Below are 27,039 nucleotides of genomic sequence, written 5' to 3'. Positions count from 1 at the left end.
GGTATAAATTTTGTCCCCCCAGCCTGATTGATGGAACATTAGCCAAATTATTGGGAGGAAAACACAACAGCCACTCGGTCTTTTCCGGGTTGAGCACCAGTTTGTTAGCTCTCATCCAGTCTTTGACAGCCTCAAGGCCCCGGTTCATCACTTCCACCGCTTCATTGAGTTGGCACGGGGCGGACAGATACAACTGTGTATCGTCCGCATACTGATGGTATTTTATCCCGTGCCTCCGAATGATCTCGCCCAGTGGTTTCATGTATATGTTAAATAGTAGGGGGGATAAGACCGAGCCCTGCGGCACCCCACAAGTAAGGGGCCTCGGGGACAATCTCTGCCCCCCCACCAACACCGACTGTGACCTGTCCGAGAGGTAGGAGGAGAACCACTGCAAAACAGTGCCGCCCACCCCCACCTCCCGCAGTCGTCGCAGAAGGATACCATGGTCGATGGTATCGAAAGCCGCTGAGAGGTCAAGGAGAACCAGGATGGATGCATGGTCTCCATCTCTGGCTCTCCAGAGATCATCGGTCAATGTGACCAAAGCGGTTTCTGTGCTGTAACCGGGCCTGAAGCCAGACTGGAAGGGGTCAAGATAGTTAGCTTCCTCCAAGGTACGCTGAAGCTGGAAGGCCACCACCTTCTCAACAACCTTCCCCACAAAGGGGAGGTTGGAGACTGGACGGTAGTTGTTAAGAACTGCTGGATCCAAGGACGGTTTCTTCAGGAGGGGTCTCACCACCGCTGCCTTCAGCGCGGTGGGGAGATGCCCCTCCCGAAGAGAGGTGGTAACAACCGCCTGGATCCAGCCTCGTGTCACCTCACTGCTGTTGGCAACCAGCCAGGAGGGACACGGGTCCAGTATACAGGTGGAGGCACTCACAGCTCGCATAGCCTTGTCCACATCCCCGGAGGCAACATCCTGAAACTCAACCCAGAGATGGTCTGCCAGATCATTCCCTTGTGTCTCGGCTGGATCTGCAGGAGTGGAGTCCAGGTCCGATCGAAACCGAGCAACTTTGTCCGCCAAGAACTGTACATACTCCTCAGCCTTACCCTGTAAGGGGTTCTCCGTCTCCCTCCTGTTTAGGAGGGAGCGGGTTATCCCAAACAGGGCGGCTGGGCGGGACTCGGCGGACGCTACCAAGGAGGCAATGTGTGATCTTTTGGCTGTTCTTAGAGCCCGAATATACTCCTTGGTGCAAGATGTCAACAGTGCCCGGCTCGACTCGGACCTATCGGACCTCCACAGGTGCTCTAGGCGTCTCCTCCGGCGCTTTATCTCACGGAGCTCCTCGGTGAACCAAGGAGGCCTCCGTGGGCCGCTGACCCGGAGGGGCCGTAGTGGCGCAATCTGGTCCAGAGACTCTGATGCTGCCGAGTGCCAGGCAGCAGCAAGAGTCTCCGCCGAACTGTGGGCGAGAGCATCTGGAATAACCCCAAGCTCCGTCTGGAACCTTACTGGGTCCATAAGTCGCCTGGGGTGGAACCACCTGGTCGGTTCCTCCTCCCTACGGTGGGGGTTTGGCCTCCGGAAGTCTAGCCTCAGTAGGCAGTGGTCTGACCACGACAGGGGAATGATCTCATTTCCCCTCAGACCAAGATCATAACTCCACTGCTCCGAGAGGAATACGAGGTCGAGCGTGTGACCCGCTGAGTGGGTTGGGCCTCGAATTACCTGGGTCAAGCCCATGGCTGTCATGGAGGCCATGAACTCCTGCGCTCCATCAGAGTGTTCACCGAGCGAAGGCAAATTGAAGTCCCCCAGAACCATAAGCCTAGGGAACTCAACTGCCAGCTTGGCTACTGACTCAAGGAGCGAGGGGAGGGCTGCTGCAACGCAGTTGGGAGGCAGGTACGTAAGCAGCAAACCCACTTGACCCTTGAGGTCCAGTGTCACCAGTAGGGACTCACACCCGACAAGCTCCGGAGCAGGGATCCTACGAGGTACTAAAGACTCCCGGATTACAATAGCCACACCGCCACCCCTTCCCTGGGCTCTCGGCTGATGAAGCACCTGAAATCCGTCTGGGCACATCTCTACGAGGGGGACTCCTCCCTCCGTGCCCAGCCATGTCTCAGTAATACATGCCAGGTCTGCGCCCTCGTCTGTTATCAAGTCCCGGACGAGGGGAGCCTTGTGAACTACAGACCTGGCATTTAGCGACAACAGCCTGAGACCAGGGTCCTGACTACTCGCGCCATCTGACCTTGGAGTGGGACTCATAGGGCCGGAAGGAGGGATCTCTGTGATATAGCGAACCCTCCTTCCCCGGTAATGGCCAGCCCTAAAGTCCCCGCCGTATCTGCCTCTCCCTGTTATGACCGCAATGCTCCGACCCTCTCCCGTGGATGTAGTTCCCCCAACCACCCCGGTGGCCCCCGCAAATCCCACCAGGTCCTCCGAATCATACATACTCATTCACTCACTCAAACAATCCCCACATGGTGATTAAAACACAGAAATACAACAATAATAATAATAAAAAGTGGGATCATTCATTCAATCTCATACATACCCCTAACATATCCCAAACACAGTAAGGAAAAGATAGAAAAAGATAGAAAAAGGAAGAAAAAAATAGAATTGCGCACTTATTACGTTGTTAAAAAGCGAGTCCAGATCGAGCCAAATGGCTCTCCATAATTAAAGTAATTAAAATAGATGTTGTGATTAGCGTCCAGTTATAGTCCGGAGAAGGTATACGGGGGGGGTAGTTCGTATTCCCCTCTTCTATTGGTCTGGATAAGTCCAAAGAGTCCGGAATAAATAAAGGGGATAGGAGGTCGTCTTCCACCAGTGCTGCTCCAAATAGAGTTCCCAGGATAATAGTGGTAGGTAATGATGCTGATGGTACTCGAAGCCAAATAAAGCTGAGCTAGCGGGTCTGGAACCAGATGGAACTGAGATAGCAGGACCAAAGACAGATGGAACTTGGCTAGCAAGTCTGGGTAACCAAACACCACAATCAGATGTGGCTGGAAATTAAAAACCCACCATAAGGGGGCGCCAGATGGTACGTGGAAGACACAAGGCAGAGCCTCACCGAAGCAAAGGGAGGCAGGAAATAAAATGCGTCCAGGGAGCCACCTGACTGGGCAGGGATAAAGAAGGGAGGAGGCAATGCTGGGAGGGAAGTAAGGCTGGATGGAAAAAGGGGCCATCCGGAGGGGCTGGTGCAGCGTCGGGGGAAGCCACCCATCCACTCTGCTCAGTCCCCACACTGCTCCAATACGTTCTCTCTCCCTCCAAGATGATGATGGTCTCACACAGCCCCAATGAGGCAGTTCAGTAAGCCTGGTAGAAAAAGTTCGAGAAGCCAGGTAGAGAAGCCAGGTAGAGAGGCCAGAAGCCACCACCGTTGCAGCCGGCGTGGTGTTACTCCTCCCACCGCCAAGTAATGCAAACAGCTCACGGAACCCAAAACCCCAAAGTTGTAGAGCCCGGGGGCGTCCAGAAACGGCGACCCCTGCAAGGGACTGGGCTGGTCCTATAAATTCTCTCTCCTTCCAAGATGGCAATAGTCCCGTAAAACCCCAGTGCTGTGGCTCAATAGACCAAAGTAAATCGCCTGGATCGAAAAACGCTGACACGACGCCGCCCCCCCACTGTCGGATAACGCGGGTGGCTCGCAGTTCACAGACCTTCGAGATCGTACTGTCCGGGGTCGCTCAGAAACGGCGACCCCCGCAAAGGTTTGGGCTCCTCGGGTCCCCTGGATTCCGGACATCCCCGGAACCTTCTTCGGGCGCATAAATTTCAGGGTTTTCAGATGTTTTTCCAGCGTTTGCTCTCCTTATCGTCTGGAGCAAAACGCCTGGGCGCCATCTTCCGTTCTCGCACATGCGCGAGTGATTTTTTGAAAAGAGTATTTTAATTTGGATCATTGTATATATTATTTTATATGTACCACAAAATTCTTATGCCAGATGTCAGGCCACATGTTAGCATCATTGTAGTTTTCTGCTACTGCTGCTGTCAATCGATATATGTGTGTCTGTCTGTCTGTCTGTCTGTCTGTCTGTCTGTCTGTCTGTTCCAGCATAACTCTGGAACACCTCGCACAATTTCAACCAAACTTGGTACACAGATGGCTTACTCTCTGGAAACAAATACTATGGGGGTCAGATACCTCTAGCATCTCTCAGGGTGTGTGTTCTGTTAAGATACAGCATGTTGTGCCTTAAAATGGATTCTACTGTACTGTTGTAAAATGACTTCTACTGTACAGCACAGTGGAGTTGACATGGTAATGGTTTCACAGTACTCTACAAGGGGGCTCCCTCTGATAAGGGGCGAAATCCAACATTAGAAATTGTTGTGGCCCAGCAGGAGCCATTGGAGCTGCCACCAGACTCCAACAGCGAGGGGCCCTATTAGTCGGCTCTGGAAGATGTGGAGGACCCTGGACAGGATTCTGACTCTGAGCAGGGTGCAGAGAGGCTGGTTGGCCACCAGGAGGCACCTGAGCCTTGGACCCTTCGGGATTGGGCGGCCTATACATTTAATAAATAGAATAATAAATAGAATAGGAGACCATGGAGAGTGAGCCTGACACCAGCAGTGAGTTGTTCCTGGATGCATGGCATGGAAGAGCTAATAGGCGTCAGGAACAGTTGTGCAGTTACAGGAGGTAATTGCACTCAGCTAGTGGTCATTAGGCTCCTCTCCAGACTATAAAAAGACTGCTTGTGCACACGCCCCTCTTGCAGAAGTCAATGCAGGAATTAATGTCGGAGAACATTATTGTGAGCTTGGTAGGCTGGATTGCTGCCAAGCCTTATCTGTGCTGGATTGCTGCCCAAGCTTGTCTGTGCCGGTTTGCTGCCAAGGACCTATCTGTCTGTTAATTAAATGCCATAACTTATCTTTGGCTTGGAGTGTGTGTTGGTGTGGGACGGGGGGGGGGGGGGGTCAGAACAAAAAAATATGTTTGGTCCAGAAATTTCCCCCCTATAAATAAATATCTGGGCAACGCTGGGTTATCAGCTAGTTCCCTTTAAAAATGACAGGTTGCTAGCAAAACATGGCGGTTATTTGTTTGTGGTTTTCTGAGTTTAATAATTTAACCCAAAACACCATGAATTTGAGGTTTTCCACCTACTCCTTAGAATGGATTTGTCAAAGACAAGAGATGCAACAGAAGAAGTCAGAACTCGATTCCCTCTTACTGAGTTTAGAGCTCTGTTGTAACTGCTCTGACTATATAAACCACATCAAAAGAAAAAGTACAGGAAAGTATTCTTCCCTTTTTAGATTTATTTATTTGTCTTGTATGCCACCCACTCCTGAAGAACTCAGGGCGGCTCACAATAGACAAGGGGAGGGGGATAAATAGACAAAACAACACTTTAAAAATATGCAACATTCACATTTTCCGTGGGGCTGGATATTTCACAAGCCCCCCGGCCTGCTAGAGCAGCCAGGACTTGGTGGCTTTGCGGAAGGCCGGGAGGGTAGTAAGAGTCCGGATCTCCACGGGGAGATCGTTCCAGAGGGCAGATTTCCGTTTAAGAGACTATGATATGAAAATCAAATCGAAATACATGTAAACGTTTTTTGGAGGATTAAGATATCACTGATTCTCCAGGTTTTGCAATCCCACTATGCATTTTGCAGTGGCCCTGCTATAGAAGTGGGGAGCTTAATAACCTCCAAATGGCACTGAATACCTTACATTCTTAGCCTTATTCAACATTTCCAATGGCATGAGGTGCTGAGATTGTAGTCCTAAATTATCCTGCATTTTTTTTATTCTCAGGCAATCTGTAAGAACTGTGTACAAAACTTGCCCAAAGAAGAATAGAATATTCTTATGTCCCAATGGCAAAAAAGTGACATTCTTACTTAGTTACAAGGTTAGAGGGTGAATGAATATCCTGCATGGATGTCTATAGGACATCTGCAGACATCGTCTGCAAATGATGAAATGAGTTTCATAAGCGCCATCTCTCATATGAGACTTATGGCATGGTGAGCATACACACACACACACACACACGGGGGGGGAGGGAGAGAGGGAGAGGGAGAGATAGAGAGAGAGGATGCTGCTTGCATTATGACTTCAAGTTGCTTTGTTTGGACATTCTGATAACACCATCAGATCCTACAGATGTTTTGGGTATTGCATTTCATTTTAAAGTTATGTTTCTCATGATCTACAGCTTTCCTGACTTTCTAAGCTTTATATCAATCCCCAAGGAAGACACCAAAATGGAATTTCACATTGGGAGTTTTTCAATAGCCACTCTCATTGCCAAGGGAAAATCCTGTCCTTAAGATATTTCTGAAAAATTTCACTCTCCCTGGATAAATTTAGAGAAATTATTTTCTCCCTTTCTCCTCCATTAAATTCCAATTTCCCATCTCTAAATTTTAATTGAACAACTTCTAGAGAGTTTCACATTCCTTATGTCTGTTCTAATACCTTGTCCCGAAGAAATTTCATTGGCTATTAGTTCTTCATACTTCAGAAATAAACTCTCTGGTGAAAAATACAAAGGGAAATAGCTTTGCCAATAGGAAGATTCCAAAACACAGAAGTCATCCGTAAATTCCTTTATTCATATATCAAGACAGAACTCATTGTTTCAAGAAACAGGGCCTTTCTCTAGCAGCATAATTCTTCTAACAAGACATTTGGTTGGTTTCCGTATATATTAACCTAACCTAACCTAACTTAACCAAACAACATAATGTAACAATACATGTATTATAATATATTATATGTATTATATTATGTTGTGTTCCTTTATGTTACAATATTATTGTATTGTATTGTATTGTATTGTATTGTATTGTATTGTATTGTATTGTATTGTATTATACTATACTATACTATACTATACTATACTATACTATACTATACTATACTATACTATACTATACCATACCATACCATACCATACCATACCATACCATACCATACCATATCATACCATATCATATCATATCATACTATACTATATTATATTATATTGCATTATATGATATTGCATTATATGATATTGCATTATATTTACAAGCATAAACTTTGGGTATTGTGTGAGTGTGTGTATGTGTAAAATATCATTGCTTTTTTGCCTGTATGCCATTAAGAACCCTCCAATCTAGAGAAATATGAAAGCTAGACATATATATATATACGCTTTATGATGAAGATGTATTATTTTTCTTCTCAAAGGCTAAAATGTTCATTTCTAATATGAATAACTTTCATTAAAAGTGCAGTGATATTTTTTTTCATCTTTGCTTTTTGAAATGAGAAAATCCCCAGCTCTGAGCAAATGCTGCCTGTACAGATTGTCATCATTAATACTTATTACCTTCTTGAGAGAAATTTGCCTGAACATCATTCAGTTGAAACAAGTTGGATTCTATCTGGTCCTATGTATGAATGGAGCATTGTATTTGTTAAATATGAAGAAAATGAGATTTGAAGGTTGATTATCATAAGCCATCCTATAACATTTAAAGTCATCATTTTGTTTAATAATGTTTTTTTTATTTTTTCATTTTCATAACAAATAATGACATGTGTACTATTACATAACCAACATCATATTATATTTACATCATGTTTACACCAATTCGTTCTACCATCAACTCCCAAAAATGATTATTGTCTTTTCTGCTCTCCATAGACCGTATTTGTACCCTATCCATCACTTTCTTCTCCCTCTCTCCTCCTTCTCCCTACCTCCTTTCTTCCCTCTGTCATCCTTCTCTTCTCTACTCTCTCCTTCTCCACTCTCCCCTTTCCACTACTTCTTTATCTCCTCCTCTTCCCCACTGCCCTCTCTCCTTTCCCTCTCTTCTTCCTTTACCTCTGTCCTCTACTTCACACTCTTTATCTCATTTATTTGGTGTATTTCAGCCTCTGAGCGAGCTCCATTTTATGTTGATGGTATTTATAATTCCATTTCTATATACATATTTAATTTAAACATACAGGTGAAACTCGAAAAATTAGAATATCATGCAAAAGTTCATTTATTTCAGCAATGCAACTTAAAAGGTGAAACTAATATATGAGATAGACTCATTACATGCAAAGCAAGATAGTTCAAGCCGTGATTTGTCATAATTGTGATGATTATGGCATACAACTCATGAAAACTCCAAATCCACAATCTCAGAAAATTAGAATATTACATGCAATCAATAAAACTAGGATTGTACATAGAACAATATCGGACCTCTGAAAAGTATAAGCATGCATATGTACTCAGTACTTGGTTTGGGCCCCTTTTGCAGCAATTACTGCCTCAATGCGGCGTGGCATGGAAGCTTTCAGCCTGTGGCACTGCTGAGGTGTTATGGAAGGCCAGGATGCTTCAATAGTGGCCTTCAGCTCTTCTGCATTGTTCGGTCTTATGTCTCTCATCTTTCTCTTGGCAATGCCTCATAGATTCTCTATGGGGTTCAGCTCAGGCGAGTTTGCTGGCCAATCAAGCACAGTAATCCCACAGTCATTGAACCAGGTTTTGGTGCTTTTGGCAGTGTGGGCAGGTGCCAAGTCCTGCTGGAAAATGAAGTCAGCATCCCATAAAGCTCATCTGTGGAAGGAAGTATGAAGTGATCCAAAATCTCCTGGTAGATGGCTGTATTGACCCTGGACTTAATGAAGCACAGTGGTCCAAAGTCCTGTTGCTCAGTGGTCCAAAGTCATCTTTTCTGATGAGAATAACTTTTGAATCTCATTTGAAAACCAAGGATCCAGAGTATGGAGGAAGAATGGAGAGGCACACACTGCAAGATGCTTGAAGTCCAGTGTGAAGTTTCCACAGTCTGTGTTGATTTGGGGAGCCATGTCATCTGCTGGTGTTGGTCCACTGTGCTTCATTAAGTCCAGGGTCAATGCAGTGATCTACCAGGAGATTTTTGGAGCATTTCATGCTTCCTTCAACAGAATTATGACAAATCACGGCTTGAACTATCTTGCTTTGCATGTAATGAGTCTATCTAATATATTAGTTTCACCTTTTAAGTTGCAATAAATGAACTTTTGCACGATATTCTAATTTTTTTGAGTTTCACCTGTATGTCTTTCTCCGTCTTTTTTAAAAGAAAAAAGTATACATATATAGTAATTATATTTTTAAACCATTCCCCAGCTTATTTTTGGCTGAGATGTAGACCTGGTTACCATTCCCAGCTATTCTCATCTTTATGTTTATATAGTTAGTCATCCTTACATGCCCCATATTTGTAGTTCTGTCTTTATAATCTCAATAATTTTCCATTATAAGTATATTTCATGTCCCCTCTCCATTTTTCCATATCTTGACTTAGCTTACCCTTAATTGTCTTTAAATAACAATCCTTACTGTTATTATATATAGTAGATTAATGAAATTAATCTGCTATATAGAATAACAAGCAGTACACATCTCACTTTGTTCATCATCTTAAGAGTTCTATATGTGCCCATATTTCATATATTTTAACCTATACTTAATTGTCCTTCCATTGTCATATTCAATTAGCAACTCAGTTTAATTATAATGTATACAAGTGAATCACATACCTCTATTTTACATTCTCCACATAACAGTTTCATATTTGTCCATATTCCATATATTTTAACCTTTATTTAATTATCTTTCCATTATCATATTCAATCATAGCAAGTCTGGTATGTTTATCTTCACCTCCTGCTTTTTCAAATTCTGATTTATGACAATTGGTTAATTAAAACTTCCTGCTGGGAGTTTCACATTCCATTCACAGCACAGGCAAGATTAGGTTATCAGTGAGAAAATAGTGCTTTTTTCTTGATTTTTCCCCTTGTTACATTCCACCTCTCATTAATTGGAGTTGCTTAAGATATGTTAGTTAGAAGAAACTTGAACGAAGCGAAACAAATCTCCTCAGTATGTTTTGGTTTCCGTTTCACCCTCCTAATCTCTTTTAAAGACATAATCTTTTCAAATTCAAATACAAATTTAAAGTTTGTATTTGAATGGGTTTGTCACTTCTCTGCTTTTTCCTTTCTGTTTCCAAATTGTTTAAAGCAAATGGCTCTTTTTGGGCTGACGATTTAACCCTCCATTTTTCCCCTTCTTTCTTTCTTTCTTTCTTTCTTTCTTTCTTTCTTTCTTTCTTTCTTTCTTTCTTTCTTTCTTTTTTTCTTTCTTTCTTTCTTTCTTTCTTAATTTCTTTCTTCCAAAATCCCAATCTGTCCATCAATATTATTTATACTCTCAAGGTTCTTTGCCTTTTCCAAATTCTGATTTATGACTATGGGTTAATTAGATCTTTTTACCAGGCTTTTCATCCTGTCTCCTTCACACTATTGCTCAGTTGCTTTGGCCTGAAGTCAGCTTCCTGTGCAGCCATGTTGCCATGCTGCCTCCCTGAAACCGATTCAGAGAGCAAATCTCCAACCTATGAGGGACCTGTTGCACTACCTCTGGGTCTGATGAGATGCTGCCCCTTCTTCACACCCCCACACCCCCACAGGGAGGTTCTGATCCAAAAAGGATCTCGGCATTGGTTTGTCAGACAGTTCATGTGAGGCTCTTCAGAGCTCACACCTCCCTTGTCTGTCCAGCTGAAGAACCTCCGGTCGACTCCAAGTCATCATTTTTAATATATTGAAGGCTTGTCCATGTGCAATAATATAGATCAATCTCTGGCTGTTTCTTAAGGATGTGATACATGCTGTTAAAGCAAATCTTTCATTTATTTATTAAACTAGACCAGCAATCCCCAACCTTTCTGGCTTTTCAGACTGGATGTGATGGTAGTGGAGGTAGAGGGAATGGTTATGTGCAAGTGATGGGCACACAAGCCTGCCACTTACACAAATGGAGCTGCATGTGTGCGCTCACCCACTGTATAGCAATAGCAATAGCAGTTAGACTTATATACCACTTCGTAGGGATTTCAGCCCTCTCTAAGCGGTTTACAGAGTCAGCATATTGCCCCAACAACAATCCGGGTCCTCATTTTACCTACCTCGGAAGGATGGAAGGCTGAGTCAACCCTGAGCCGGTGAGATTTGAACAGCCGAACTGCAGAACTGGAGTCAGCTGAAGTAGCCTGCAGTGCTGCATTTAACCACTGCGCCACCTCGGCTCTTTTTGTATGAGTACACTGTGTGTATACTTGGAGCTGCCTGTGCACATACATGTTCCCCTGCCACTTCCGCATCTTGGTTTTGAATGGGCCACAGCCAGGTAGTGGGCTGCAGTCCTGAGGGTTGGAGGCCCCTGAACTAGACAGCCATGCCCCATTGGGTCATCATTACAGAGATATTTCCTTACCTAAATGTGGCATTAGAAATCTTCCCTTCCCTTCCCTTCCAACAAGTAAGAGGCTGCTGCTGGTGAAAGAGAGAGGGGGGGGGGTTGTGAGACTGGCTGGAAAACTGTAGAAATGAAAATGAAGATCACATTCCCACAGCAGCATCCAGTAGTACTGAAGTAGCTACAACACCTTCACATTTCATTCCCTCAGGATCCATGGGCCTGGATTCTGGATACATTCTGTAAATTAGCTCATTTGAAGTATTTGGGTTCAAAAATGTTGCCCTGTGATGCACTGCTTTGCCCAGTTTTAGGTTATGACAGCAAAACATTTAGTAGTACTATATATAGTGTTAAGTAGCTGAGTTCGTATCATATAAGCATGAACATATGAACATGAGTTAAACAAGAAAAAAAACTGTTACAAATTGTAAGATAAATAAAGGCCCATCTTATTCAAGCATTTTCTTTCCCGCAGTAATCAGCTCTATGCTTCTAGGAAATTTGCATGCAACTGATGGAGGTATGCCTGCTTTTTGCCTAAAACCAGTTTTACTCTGATCCTGAAGATATTATTGATTTTCAAGCCTAGCAACTCACTACAAGTTTGTCTTTCATGTGGGTCGTTGTCCGTGCATGTGTGTGTGTGTAAAAAGCATAAGAAGAAGTAGCATTGGATCCCCCCCTCCCCAACATGCTAAACTATTTACAAGCATAGAAAGTTTCCATGTATTCATTTTATAAAGGCAGGGAGACATATGTTTGAGTTTGATTATTTAAGAAAAGTGAAACATGACAATCAATTCTTTCCTAGCTATACAAGTGAGGTTGTCTAGTGATACAGTGCTGATTTTATGTCTGTCTATCTGTCTGTCTGTTGAAACCAACAACAATTTCAAGTTTGGATGACATAGTAGATCAGAATGCTTAGTAGGCAATTTAGGATTAATTTAGTTGTATATGGATAGCCTTGTTAACTAGGGTTTTTTTGGGGGGAAGGGATAATTTAGTCATATCATGCCAACAGAGGTAATGTGAGTGAGACAGACACATAAGCTTTCATTTTACAAGTCTGGTGTAATATTTTGTTTCTGGTTTTATACTCAAAATGATTAAATTTCCCATCCATAGTCTGGCAAAAATTTAAAACTTAGCTGATATGCATATGTTTATATGTGATGAATATAATTTCAATACAGATCTTTTTGTTTTTGCTTTTGGCATGACTTTAAGATTCATCTTCCAAACTTCCCTGGATTTGAATGCCCAGGGTGATGGATGAAAGTCACTGAAATATGGCTATGCCATCTAGTAAATGCTTGATTACCAATTGGATATCAATATTTTTCTTAGAAAGATATTGACATGTCATTAATTGTGATTGTAATTCATCTACCATGTTCTTCAAAGTAGCATATTAGAATCTGGTGCCAAATAACTTCTTAAATTGCTTGTGAACAAGATATTGAGTCCATCGGAGAAGGAAAAAATGAGACCATTTACAGTAAATATCAAGCATGTTATTGGAATATAATTGAATTTCATTAAAATAATCATCCCATTCATATTCTTATAGAACCTCTCTATTAAAAGGAACCTTCAGATGATGTACACTGAACATACTGAGTTAAATTTGTTTCTACACCTCCACTCTTAATTGGGTCATTGGTTTTAGGCTGATGTCATGGACTAAAGAACTGTTTATATACTGATGTAACATGGTGATGGTAAAGATGAATATGGTTAGTTTGTAGGGATTCAAAATATTACTTTAAAAAATCATTATGAGTTAATAAATATGTAAGAGACATCTAGAATGTCCTCAAATTATTACTTTCACCCTAATTATATCATCCTTGAAGAGGAGATTGGTCAAAAATTCTTCCCACTTGATTGGCAGATACATATTCATCATCACCACCATCATCAATGTTAATAAACTACATGGTATTTTGTCTTCACTGTGGGAAAATTCAGAGGTAGCTAAAGTGGGAGATAAATTGCACAAAAGCAAGTGCTCTTTAAATATTTTGAAAAAGTGCCTTCTCCCTTGCAACCATCCTCACACCTTCCTCTCGAACAAAGATAAAAGTTCAAAAATGTAAATGTTGCTTTGTGCCAAATTTGAATATTTAAATGATACCAGCTTAGGACTTCCTCTATCATTTGAGGAAAAATGAGTTACATTACAAGGGACATGATATAATCTATTGACTCTTCAACATACTACAACCTAAAAAAAACCTGACTTTAATGAAGTCCACAATAAAAAAATTTCTCTACTTAATGTCTGAAAGCCTTCAAAGTATACATAATTTCTTTTCATGGATGTAATAGATTTGGTCCTGGTTCAGAGGTCCCTTTGGGAAGGGGAGGGCTGCAACCAGTTTAACAACTGGTTCAATGATCATATGATTTGCACACATGCTTCTCGTGCACACACACAAACAAACACACACACACACACACACACACACACATATGCATGCACACGAGTGCACCTAACACGCTTGCACACAGCGTTCAAAATACAGCAATTTGAAGCTCAGCTGCTTACCTTCTAAGTCAGCCCTGGTAAGTAGAACAGCGGCGGCGTGGAAATCAGCTGTGCCGCGTGAAATAGCTGAGCCAGAAAGAAAGGAATATAGGACAAGATAGGGCAGGGGTGGGTGGGTGGGGCCACCTGATCATCAAAACTACCGGTTCACCTGAACCGGTCTGAACTGGCAGCAGCCCACCACTGCCTTCGGGGCACATTCTTGACTTAACATTTGGTGATATCCTATTGCCCGTGCCTTCTACTTCTTAATTTATTAATGGGATGAGAAGAAAAGGATATCTCATAGTGCTTGTGTACTCACACTGATGATGTAGTACTTGGGTAATGAAATCTCTGCAAATAAAGAACCGAGCTCAGAGAACACCAAAAATTTCCCAATTCGACCTTGAACTACAGATACTCTCCTTTGATTCCTCACAATCCATAACCCTATGAAAGAAGGCTCATAGATTGCACAGATGAAGGCACATATGGATTTTTACAACAACTCCCAAGTGGACATGGAGAAACTGGGGATGATAAGAGATGGGGCCAGCTTTTGTGGCCCCCAACCTGGTCCTGATTGCATGCTTTCTTGTATTTAAGCAAATGATTGAGTTGGGCTCTTCTGAGGAAGCCCTTCAAGAGTGGCAAGACATTGAATGAGGAATGTGGGAATTGAAAACCTATCTTCCATGAGCAAGCTTAAGATCCCCAATAGAATATGAGCCATACTGTATATTTTCCTAATTGATTGTGTTGTATTTATGTTTTCACATATCTCTTGTTATTAAATTAATACTAATATCTTTCATTACGGTGGAATATTGCCTTTTAATTTGTTCAAGTCCCTTGAGTTTGTTCCCATGGGAGCCAAACTAATATAGTTTCCTCTTTGCACAATGGAATAATTTGGTTAGTGACAGAAGGAGCCTCACATATGAGGATAGAATGATTTCAGAACATCCTAATGCATGGAATTACAACTTCAGATAAAATATTTTTTAAAAAAAATCAAAATTAAATGCAGCTTGTATTTTCTTTCAAACTGCCTTTTTTTTCCTTAAACCCCCCTCCCCCCCCCAAAGATCATTTTTGTGCATCTTATTTTTTAAAAGAAATATGTGAGTCAAAGATAAACCAAGCAAATTTCTCAATCATCCATAATGGGAAAATTTATTAAGCATATCTAGTTCTGACACTTAGAAACTGCATTATATTGTATGGTATTCCATCTACTGGTTTGTCAGAAAGAAATCCTAAATTTAGCACATACACTTGGTAGAAGGCAGGCATTATGTGACTGCTTTCATCCTATCTGAGTCTTATCATGGATAGCAAGATGTTATTCCATAGGATTCAAACCCTGTCCCATAAATGGAAATCATGGACCATTGCATTTTGAAAACTATATATAGTATATTAGATTTAGGCGCAAGGAACATATAGAATTTCTGAGAATGGTATATACAGTCTATGTTCCTTTAAGGTCTTTGAGAAAAACAACATCTGGCCACTGTCTATCTATGGCTAAGGAGACCCAAGTAAGACCAAGCTGGTCATGTAGTGCTTACTACCTGAGGGTTAATGCAATTGAAAACACCAGATAGGATATAATGTAAGGCATGTTGTGTAAAAATAGATATTTTTTGTCTTCTTCCAAGAGAGGTTGGAAGTTATGTAAAATTCTGCACACAGAGCCTGACATGATGTAACATGTCTACTGATAATCTTTATGGTTATGATGACCATTTATTCAGTGACCATTCAAAGTTACAATGGTAACAGGTCTTCAGTGTTCCAGCCATTACAGTGTCACCATGGTCACATGATTGTGATCAGATGTTTGGCAGCTGGCTCATGTTTATGACATTATTGTGAGCTCTGGTCACACGATCATGATTCCAATATTTCTCACTGGCTTCCCATAAGCAAAATTAATAGGAACGTCTTCAGGAAATCAGAAGTCATGATCATGTCCTTGCTTAAGTATCGATCATTGTTTAATGATGGCAACTGGGACTTCTAGAGATGGCAACTGGGACATCTAATGATGGCTCTTTGTAATTCTTTCTGGACAAAGAGAAGATTTGCGATCACCCATATGTACTCCTGATAGTTGCTCACCATGATGAAACCACAGGCACAGCAGTCTCCAGAGGGTTTAGAGGTCTGAGAGACAAGGGAATAGTCATCTTGCTCAACCTAAAGTCAGAACCATTGAAGGACAATATGTTTGCATTCCTTCTTTTTAACCACTTTCAGAAATAGCTCGTTCACTGCTTTCAGATATGAGGAACCTTTTGATTGACATGTTTTATAACACCAGGTGAGTTTCCTTCAATCCTTAGTAAAAAAAAAATACTTTAAATACTATCTTACCTCTTGCAACCATTCTCACACTTCCTTTGTTCTGTCAAGTGAAGATGAAAGTTCAAAAATTTAAATGTTGCTTTGGGCCAAATTTTAATATTCAAATGATGCCAAATGATGCTTAGCCTTCCTCTATCAACTCAGAAAAAATGAATGATGAAGGAGCTATATTGTAGAAGACAATGTATAATATGTTGACTATTCAATATACTACATCCTAAGAAAACAGACTTCAATGAAGTTCACAATAAGAATGTTTAGAAGGACTTAATATTTGTAATAAACAGCCAAAGAGTGATTAGAATATTGATTTTGGAAGGTTATAAACAGGCTAAGGATCCAATTAGATTTGAAATAAGATTTAGAGATCAATTATAATAATCCTTCTGCTGGGAAAATGCTTTTGTTTTGAATTCTTTTTAAAAAAAATAACATGATAAGATAGGACTTTGAAGGTTGCACACTAGAGGGAACCAGAAGAAACTTAAGTTTACAATTAAAGAAGCAGCACACTTAAATTTGATTTCTGAACACAGAATGAAGCAAAATATTTTATTGGTGGATAATGTTTTTGAACAATGGACATAGAAGGTAATTTTAAGAGTGTCTGCCCTTATAGATAGACTGTGTTTAAAAGGAATTGTAGAAAAGGAAAGGTTTTGCTAGACAAATCTACAACTTTTTAAAAATGGCAGGCTAAAAGAATGATGTGAAAAAGATGCTATACTTGATATACAAATTAAAAAGATGGATGCCTTAATATTTAAAAGAGATGTACAAGTAACAAAGCCAAAGAGTGACCTTGATAACTTTCCTATATTGGATTTTAAAAAGCTTTGAAGAATTTTGTGAGAAGGGACAAAGAAAAAATGAAAAGAAAACAAGCACTTATTTGAAACGGTTAAATATCAAATTTGTTAAAAATAAAAGGTAGTTGGTTTATTCGATCATGTTTGGAATCGGTATGTTTTTATCTCTGGTAACTCTTAATAGACTTTTGCTGATTAGGGCTCAAACGATGAGTTTTTAAGAGGATTTGTTTATAGAAAAGCAGTGTGATATGGCAAGAGGAGGTAATTTGTTGCATTTTAAGACAACGTACTAAAAGTTACTAAAAGTGCTTATATTTGTGCTGAAGTGGGAAGTCTTCTTTATATATTTTTTTTCTGTTTTTTAATATGTTCTTATTTTGTCTTTTCTATTTTTTCTTTTCTGCATTTTCTTTTTATTCTTTTCTTTTTAAATTTGCATTAGCTTTTGTTTTTTTAATAGTAGTTATTTTATTATTTTATTACTAAAATAGTACTAATTATAGTACTAAAATTACTACAACAATACACCAGAAAGCTACCGTAGCAGTGAGAGAGTGAAAACTTTATTGAATCTGAATAACAAGAAAATCTTTTTCAAGGGCACCCACTGCAGTATATTTAAACTCTCTAGGAAAACCACAACTATTGACATATTAGAAGACAGAGGATCTATATAGAAAAAAACTGTTCTAATTATTGGCTCCTCTTGTAATTAGAGGAAGGCAAAATCAAACCATTTGTATGAGCTGATGCGTAGTGACTGAATATATAAAATAAAGCAGACTTAATATAACTATCATATCTCCAGGGAAGTACCTGGCTATTAATAATGTCATTTTTATTGCAAGCAGTTGTTAGGGAAAGATCTGTATTGAAGCAGCCGCACATGGTCAGGCTTATATTTGTCTCTCTTTAATTGTATCAGAAATCACAAGGCATATATTGGGTTTATTTTTGAGAGATTAAGAGCAGTTGATTGTAGATTTCACTGTATTCCATTTGGGATGACTTTATTTTTTAAAAATCTATATGGCAGGGAAGTTGTGGTAGAAACTATAACAATAAAAAAGTGATAGAGTATGCATTATAACTTTGTGATGTCAGAGACTGTCATGGATGTGCCTCCGGCCTACTCTCCAGATGTGAATTTGGAGGAAGAGGAGAAGGATGAAGCAGTCCTGGCCCTGCTGGGGAAGCAAGTATGGGAGTGTGTGGAGACATGAACCAGGGAGCAGAGGGCTCCAATTTGATGGAGCAGCCACAGCCAGAATGACAGGACAAGTAGCAGGCTTAGCTCGAACTGAAGGAGCCATAGCTGCAGCAAGTTAATCTGGGGACTCCAGGTTAAAAACAGAAGCAGCTGCCTGCAGTCAGCAAAGATGAAGAGGTGGGGTCCACACCTCCCCCTGATCCAGTGGTGGGTTTCAAAAATTGTTCGAACCTACTCTGTGGGTGTGGCCTCCTTTGTGGGAGTGGCTTGCTGCCCATGTGACCAGATGGGAGTGGCTTGCCACCCATGTGATCGGATATGAAGATGCCGATGACACTTGTCAGAGCCACCTTAAATTACCTCACACACAGCACTGGCATGCATAAGAATATGATGTAAACTTGTTTTTTAAAAGGCATCTTTGGTTTGCATTAAAACAACTTCAACACACACAATGTTCTGATTGCACCACAAATGCAGTAGTCATCCTTACCTTTCACAGAGGCACTGAATTTTATAAATATGAGCATGATAGTGTAGAATAATCATATCCAGGGACCAGTGGTGGGTTTCAAAAAATTTTGGAACCTCTTCTGTAGGTGTGGCCTGCTTTCCGGGTCCACTGGTGGAACCTCTTCTAACCGGTTCGGTAGATTTGACGAACCAGTTCTACTGAATAGGTGCGAACTGGTAGGAACCCACCTCTGCCTTGATCCAACCAGGGCAGAGAGCAGCAGGCACCATGCCGGTCGGGCAGGTTATATGAGAGCAGGAAGTCTTGTTCATCGTGAGGGGACATACCAGCTTTGGCAATTTAGTTCTGCCCAAAGAAATGGGCGTTGCTGGAACAACGTCTGTGGATTTCTTACTCCAGGATTGCTGCTTCTTGTGTTTTGCCTTCAAATTCATGTTCAACTTTGGACCCAGGTTTTGTGCCTTGACCTATTGCCTGGCCTCCTGGACTAATTGAAGTCTTTGAAACTTTTGCTTTGTCAAACACCTTAGTTCTGGCTTTTGTCTGGTCAACCAATCTTACCTCCAAATTCTCTGAATGTTGTGGCCTACAATTTTCATCCCCTTTGACTCTTGTCTATGTTGGTTGAAGATGTTAAATAGGTAGTCCTAAACACTTGGAAGGATGGAGATGGGCAATGGTGAGACAAGCCAAGATTTATTGTGGCATCCACATGCATCCAAAATGTAATGTCAGCTCTTAAAACTTTTATACTTTTTGCTATGTTTTTCAAGGTTATCAGTGAGAATGCAATACGTAGCTATCCATCTCGGTGAGAATGCAATACATACCTATCCATCTCGGATGTGAGCCAAGTTGCAGCATGAATATCATGTTAATCTGAATAGGATTTAAAAAAACCTTTTTTTAAAAAGCACACATGTTACCACCCAACCCTTTGCTCGACATAGTGGGAGGCATATCTTTCCTTCATAGCTTCTACCATCCCCGTGAGTCTTTCTGTATACTCTAAACAGCTTGGCAGAAGTGTACTTCCACTTCAGTTAATGGATTTATCAAATACCTTATTTCATGCTCTCTGCTTTTGATTTATGAATTTTGATCCTAGAGACAAGGACCCTGTGAGTATTGATTGTAGAAAATGTCAGACTAACAGAAGTTAATTTCACTTGTACATGTGGAAGCCTCTGATCCTCTGACAGCCCTGTCTGCTGAGAATCAGCTGTCACCATGCCCAAGTGACACACCGCCGTCACTGCCTGGGGGAGGGAGGGGGGAGGGAGGGAAGGGTGCTTTTCGTCCAACGGAAGAAGTTTGCATGGCATTATGAAATAAAATGCCCTGCCAAAACGCGCCCAGGTATTTGGAACTGAATGTGGGTGGACTCCTACCCTCTTTCAAGCAAACTGTACTAGAAAAGATGCAGGGCACCGGGAAAATGGAAGGGCTTTGTAAAATGTAGTCTTGCCTTTTGAGATTCCCTGCCTTTGATTGCAATATGTCTGACAGGATAATGGAATGTCATTCTGCCAGCTCTTTGGCTGATTAGGGACAGTTTATTTATTGATTTGCTTTCTTTGTAAATTATAAGCCTCTTTTTAATACTAAAGGCAAAGTATTGCTTATACAATAGAAAAGCCCGATTGCACCTGCCAGGTTCAGTTCTCTCTCTCTCTCTCTCACTCTCTCTCTCTCTCTCTCTCTCTCTCTCTCTCTCTCTCTCTCTCTCTTTCTTTCCTTGCATGTGTTTATAACTGTAACTGTTTATAACTCTCTGCTTTTTTCCCTTTCTGTGATGGTGATGCTAAATGCTAAAACTTACACTTAATTCACACTGATCTCCCTATTATATGACATCCATTTACATAAATAAGAAATGCAAGCTATTTCAGACTGCATTTTTACCTTAATAATCAACAGTAAAATTGTTCTGATGTACTTGTTAAATTGCCCAAAATAGTTTTCTTTTTGCTATCATTTTGAATGTGAACATTTTCACATAACATTCCAATTTAATCTGCATTTTAAGCTCAGCAGTTTGTTGTGTGTGAGAGAGAAACAGAGATAAAGATAGATATGTTGCTTGTTATGTAACAGTAGCCATTACAATCTAGATCATGAAAGTCTATTATTTTATTTGTCAACTTACATATAAATATATTAACACAAAAAAATTCAAACATGTTTATTGACAAAAGTACTCATTTAACAAATTCAGAGAAGATAGTATTTTTCATCGTTTCCATTATTTACAAATTGATCCATGATTTCTGCACAGGTTCTCTAACATCCAGGCTGCAGAAATGGTCTGCAATTTAGAACCTAGAGAAGAATACACATTATATGTCACTTTACCAAAAAGAAGACCTAACTTATAACTTATTCAAAAAGCTGGTGTTTTAACTCATTTAGCAACATTTGTAATTAAAGCTGGTATGGAAGCAAGCTTTGAAAAAGATTCTGAAAGGGAAGAACTACCAGGGACTATGCAGCTGTGTAATAATAAATAGTTGTTTCTTCTTCTTCTTCTTCTTCTTCTTCTTCTTCTTCTTCTTCTTCTTCTTCTTCTTCTTCTTCTTCTTCTTCTCCTCCTCCTCCTCCTCCTCCTCCTCCTCCTCCTCCTCCTCGTCCTCCTCCTCCACCTTCTCCTTCTCCTCCTTCTCTTCCTCATCCTCCTCCCCCTCTTCCCCCTCTTCCCCCTCCTTCTCCTCATGAGGGCCATGGTTACACAGATGTAGCAGACTTGACACATACTCAAGCCTCTCATTATTATTTCAACTTCTAGGTGCAATATCATTCATGAAACGGCTTTTCATTAAGAGACCTGTTGCTAGTTGGCTCAGCCTCAGTCCTGACAACTACCTACGGTGCCCAGGCTCCTGAATACATTTAGTGTGGTTTCTAGACATCCCTGATTTTTGTCTCTTCTTTCTTCTTCCTAAATACTTACCCACTGCATACATATACTAACAAGACCCACCAGCTGACACATTTGTGTAGTCATAATTGCACATGAATAGTGGGGGTGGTTGGGTGGGTGGGGGCAGGAATGGAAAGGAAATAAAATAGAGAAGCAAAGGGAGGAAAGTAGCACAATAAATAAGCAGCATATTTCCTCCTGCTGCAAAGCAAGCTTTTGTGACTTAAGGCGGTATCTCTGTGCAGCTTGACTTCTAATCCATATCACAAATAGCTTCCAGATGCCCAACTCCTTGCCACTCTTCTGGCATCCCTGCCCTTCACAGATGCCTCCCAATCAAGGGGGTCTCTAAGTAAAATTGGATGTATTTTACTAATCATTCATTTCCAATCTTCCTGAAGGGAAACTTTTATTAATAAACTCTTTTCATCTGTCTCTTTGATTAGAACAAAGATAATCGCTTAGTCATGTGAAAGTGGGGAGGGGGGAGAAGCTGGCTGGGGGGTCGCCTTTGAAAACATGTGCCTTACTGGAGAGAAACAAATAAAAAACACCGAACAATGGATGTCCCGAATGGTTCCAGTTGAGCTTGACCAACAGAGTGGGGAGGGGGAGGAGCGGTTGAATAAGAAGCTTGCCGACTGGCTCAGCCTCACAAAGCAAGCAGAACTAATGCTTCTAAATCCAACTACTTCACAGGAAGCGGGTAAGGACTATCCAGAGGGAGAAGCAGGTGCATCTTGCTCAAGCTGGAAAAAAGAAAACATGGTACACAAGGCCCAACTGCCACTTTTCTAAGGGGGGGGGGTGTTTGATGAGACATTCAGTTAGATGCTTGGCCCCACCAACACTCCCACATATAAGCACAGCCTGTACATATATAATAGAATTTGGTTCAGACTAAACCTCTCTAAGATCCGAATACCCAGCTATGGTTTTGCTAAACTTAAGCAGCAGAGAGTTGCTAGCCTTTGTTTATCTGTGATATTTTCATTAAAGGACACAGATGGTTTGAAATCTTCAAAAAATTTCCCTTTGTGAACTTGCAGGGTAAGATTGTCTCATTCACAAATTCCTGTGTACATTATTTTGTTCTTATGAAATCATGTTGGTTACTTTCTGAACCTTAAGATGGTTTAGAACATCCCCCTTTCCAGAAAAGCATATAGGAGTAAATTCTATGAAGTTTAATAAATTCATCACTGGCTAATATATTAAGGAAAATGGCTTTTATCTAAATAAAATAGTTTGTTTCCATTTTACTTACTTGGCTAAAGAACATCACCATTGATATTCTGAGCAATGTTACTTAACTGATCAAATTAATCATATGCTTAGAGTTCGGTGCTTATTATAATTTTTATGTTATACAAATGCTAATCTTAATCCTGAGTAATATTACTTACTGGAATATAATTAATGGCATGCTAAAAAATAAACATTTGTTTCTTTGTTTCTAGGACAAAACTTAAATTTTACAGCTCCAAACACAGTTCCTAGGGACCATGACTCATCAGGCAATCTCAAACTTTTGGGAATAAACATGGAGAAGACTTCAGGGTTGGAATGTGGAAGCATTTACTGCAGCATTAGCCGTTATTCCGAGGGATGAGAAGAAAATGTAGAGCTATTGTCTCGAGATTCTCAACAATTCAGGTCATAATTGTCCAAAAGGTGCTTTTCAAAAAGTAATTGGACTTCCTTGAATTTTCATTTCAGTTCTCATCCAAAACTTCTTCACTTCTGAAGAAGTTGAACTGAAGAAGTTTCTTGGATAAGAAGTGAAACTTTTTCAAGGAAAAAAATCACAAGGAAGCAAGGGGATAATGAGTTTCATCTTTTTTTTTAAGAGATGAAATATATTTTGCTTATCTACACACTAATCTGTTAAATAGTTCCACGATGGCTAGGAGTTTTATAACCTGGGTCTTATAGTTGAAAATAGCACTATTTTGCATTTCCTCCAAGGATAGTTCAGCTCCATATAGCAATGTCTTATATAACTGAACAACAATATTTTTGTGGAAAGAAATTTTCTCCTCCCACCCTTTCTCCCTTCCTTCCTTCCTTCCTTCCATGATTGTCACACTATTTTTCTTTTCTGGTCTGTCTTTCCTTCCTTCCTTTCTCACTCCCTCCATCCCTCCCTTTCTTTGTTCCTGCTTTTGTTCCTTCCTTCTTTTCTCCCTTCCTCCCTCCCTCCCTCCCTCCCTCCCTCACTCACTCACTCACTCACTCACTCACTCACTCCCTTCCATGATTATCACACTATTTTTCTTTTCTGGTCCTCCCTCTCTCCCTGCCTTTGTTCCTACTTTCCTTCCTTCCCTCTTTTTTTCCTTTCTCCCTCCATCCATCCATTCCGTCCATGATTGTCACACTATTTTTCTTTTCTGGTCCTTCCTTCCCTCCCTCCCTCCCTTCCTTTATTCCTGCTTTCCTTCTGTCCTCCATCCCTCCCTTTCTCCCTCCCTCCCTCCCTTTGTTCCTGCTTTCCTTCTTTCCTTCCTTCCTCCCTTCCTTCCTTCCTTCCTTTCTTCCTCCCTCTCTCCATTCCTTCCATGATTATCACACTATTTTTCTTTTCTGGTCCTTCCTTCTTCCCTCCCTTTGTTCCTTCCTTCCTTCCTTCTTTCCTTCCTTCCTTTCTCCCTCCCTCTCTTCCTCCCTCCATTCCTTCCATGATTGTCACACTATTTTTCTTTTCTGGTCCTTCCTCCCTCCCTTCCTCCCTTCCTTCCATGATTGTCCACAGAACACAATACTTGGATTCTTTTTATGTACATTGAAGGCAGGCTAAAAATTTTTAAAAAGCAGTGCTCAGTTCAAATGCTAGCAGAGGACTTTAGTGAAATGCAGCAAGTGATCCAAGTGTTACTGATATCAAAATATTGACTGTAGTATGCAGGTGCCAATTTCCCAATAACAGACAGGCTCCCTTCCATAGGCTCTAACACAGGTATTTTCCCACATGGGGAAAGAAAGTCTGGTTAATTTTTATATGGAGTAACAAGACCCTTGGGCAACCCTCTCTTTTCTCTTTTTAATGTTAAACCTTTGTTTGTTGAAGGCTGCTGAATTGGAAGAAGAAGAGATTAACCAAGGATGAGATTTTCTAGTGTTGCTCTTATAGGTAGAAACAGTAGAAGACCATTTGTTATGATTTCAAAGATAAATCTTTCACATCACTTTGGATTGCTATTAGAGTTGTCTTAAAAAGTAACAAAATTGAAGCATATAGACATAATCATGCAACTTTTTTTAAAAAAAAATGAATTTAAGAATTTTAGAGCAATCTGGCTGAAACATTGTGTTTGTGCCCTGTATATACATGCTTCAGAAATAATTTAGAAGTGATTCAACCCTCACGTGACAGCTCTCTGATATTCATTAAAACAGCTGCATCTTTTTAAAACAAAGAATAGACTCATGCAGAAGAATGAAAGAAGACAGTTTACACAAACAGCAGCCATTGTCATTGTTTAATTATCTTTTGCTTCAATTTATAAAATATATCATCATGTTTATTGATTGTATTTAGCAAGGGTTAGAGAAGCATTCTGAGCAAATTTGCCATTTGTAGTCATAGTTCTCTCTCAATAAACACATAATCCTGTATATGTGAAGGAAACAATTCACCGGTTATCTGAGGGAATTCTGTAAGTGTGGGATGATTTTATAATTATTAGAAAATAAATAAAATAAAGAAATAATACTTCTATTTTTTAAATTTATATGCTGTGCCTCTCATGGTTTGAGGTGATAATGTTCATCTGTTGTGAAAAAGAAAATTGTTAGATGCCATAAAAACAAAAGTGATACAGTGTTGAACCAAAGGCCTGAACTTTACCATAAGTGGAAAAGAGTTAAGAAAGTGGGATGACTTTGACATTAACCCAATAGTATTGGGGTGGGAAGTGTGTGTGGGTTCTTTGCTTTTCAAGGACTGGACACATCACAGCATAGCAAAGCTGTCCAAAGTAGTTTAATTCATCATGCATATTCCCCAACAACAGTCAACTCAGAACTTAGAATAACAAGAGTTGGCAGGTCACTTGTAGGCCATTTAGTCCAAACCCCTGCTCAAGCAGGAGACCCTGACCTATACCATTTCTAACAAGTGGCTGTCCAGTCTCTTCTTGAAAGCCCCTAGTGACGAAACACCCACATCTTCTGAAGGCAAGCTGTTCCAATGATTGATTGTTCTCAATGTCAGAAAAAGTCTCCTTATTTCTAGGTTGAATCTCCTTTTGATCTTTTTCCATCCATTGGTCATTATTTGGCCTTTTGGGTGCTTTGGAAAATAGGTTGTCCCACTCCTCTCTGTGACAGCCCCTCAAATATTGGATCACTGCTATCATGTCTTGGTCTTTCTCTTCACTAGACTAGCCATGCCCAGTTCTTGTAAACATTCTTCATAAGCTTTAGCCTCCAGGCCCCTAATCATCTTTGTTGCTCTTCTCTGCACTCTTTCTAGAGCCTCAGCATCTTTTTTACAGTGTGGTGAAAATCTTTAAAGTGGCATACCGCTTTTGCCTTCTTCTAAAAGCTCTTACACATCTTGGAATGTGATGCTGCTTCAGTGTGGGTTGTTCTTTTTTCTAGTTGCTACTGAACTCTTGGCAAAGCTTCAATCTCCAGGCAGGCCTCCTACCAGGACATGCTGTTCATCATAGTTTGTGGTCCTGGCCTGCTTGTAATAGCTGCCAATCTCCAGATGTCACCTGTGCTTCCTTGTCTGTAGACTGTTTGCTTTCACCTTTCTTCACCCTCTCTGTCATATCATTTGCTTCTGTAAGATTGGGTGGAATGAGGCTACCTCTGAACATCAGCACATCCTTGAAAACACCAGGATGCGGCTCAGTTAGGAAGGCAGCTAGAACACCATCTTGGTAGCTTCTGAGTGCAGATCTGAGAAAATGGATGACTGCCTGAGGGAAGGGGGAAGCTTGTCTTTATGGCTGCAGAACCTTTTGAGAAGACAGACATCAACAATTATATTCCTTTTAGAATTTTGGCCTGCCACCCTAATTCGTACCCTCACACAGTGTGAAAATAAACAAGGTGGTATGTGGTTATTGGAGCCTCCTGCTTTTGCACATGGGTTGCTGTTGCAAGCATATCTGTATCACAAAACTGGGCTGTCCATCTTGCCCTTTTTGACCTCCCCACATAACCATTGCTGTAGTATTAAAATACCACCACCCCCAAAAAAGAGAACCCCATCAGAATAAAATAGCTGCAACCTCACTGTAAGTAACAAGCAGGACAGAGATGCCCTACACTTTAGGGGTTAACATATTTCAAAGGGTCTTGGCTACCACAAGAAGGCACGTTTGTGTCCCTCGATAATCTGCTTCTTATTCAGAATGAGGACCCTCGGCAGCCCCTCTGAAGTACAGCTTGGGCTCAATCTGGGTAGGAGAGGTGATCCTTTGAGTGCACAGCTATAAA

The sequence above is a fragment of the Thamnophis elegans genome, chromosome 8 (genome assembly GCF_009769535.1).
Source record: "Thamnophis elegans isolate rThaEle1 chromosome 8, rThaEle1.pri, whole genome shotgun sequence".
In the NCBI taxonomy this organism is placed as follows: Eukaryota; Metazoa; Chordata; class Lepidosauria; order Squamata; family Colubridae; genus Thamnophis; species Thamnophis elegans.
This window is presented reverse-complemented; position numbering follows the sequence as displayed.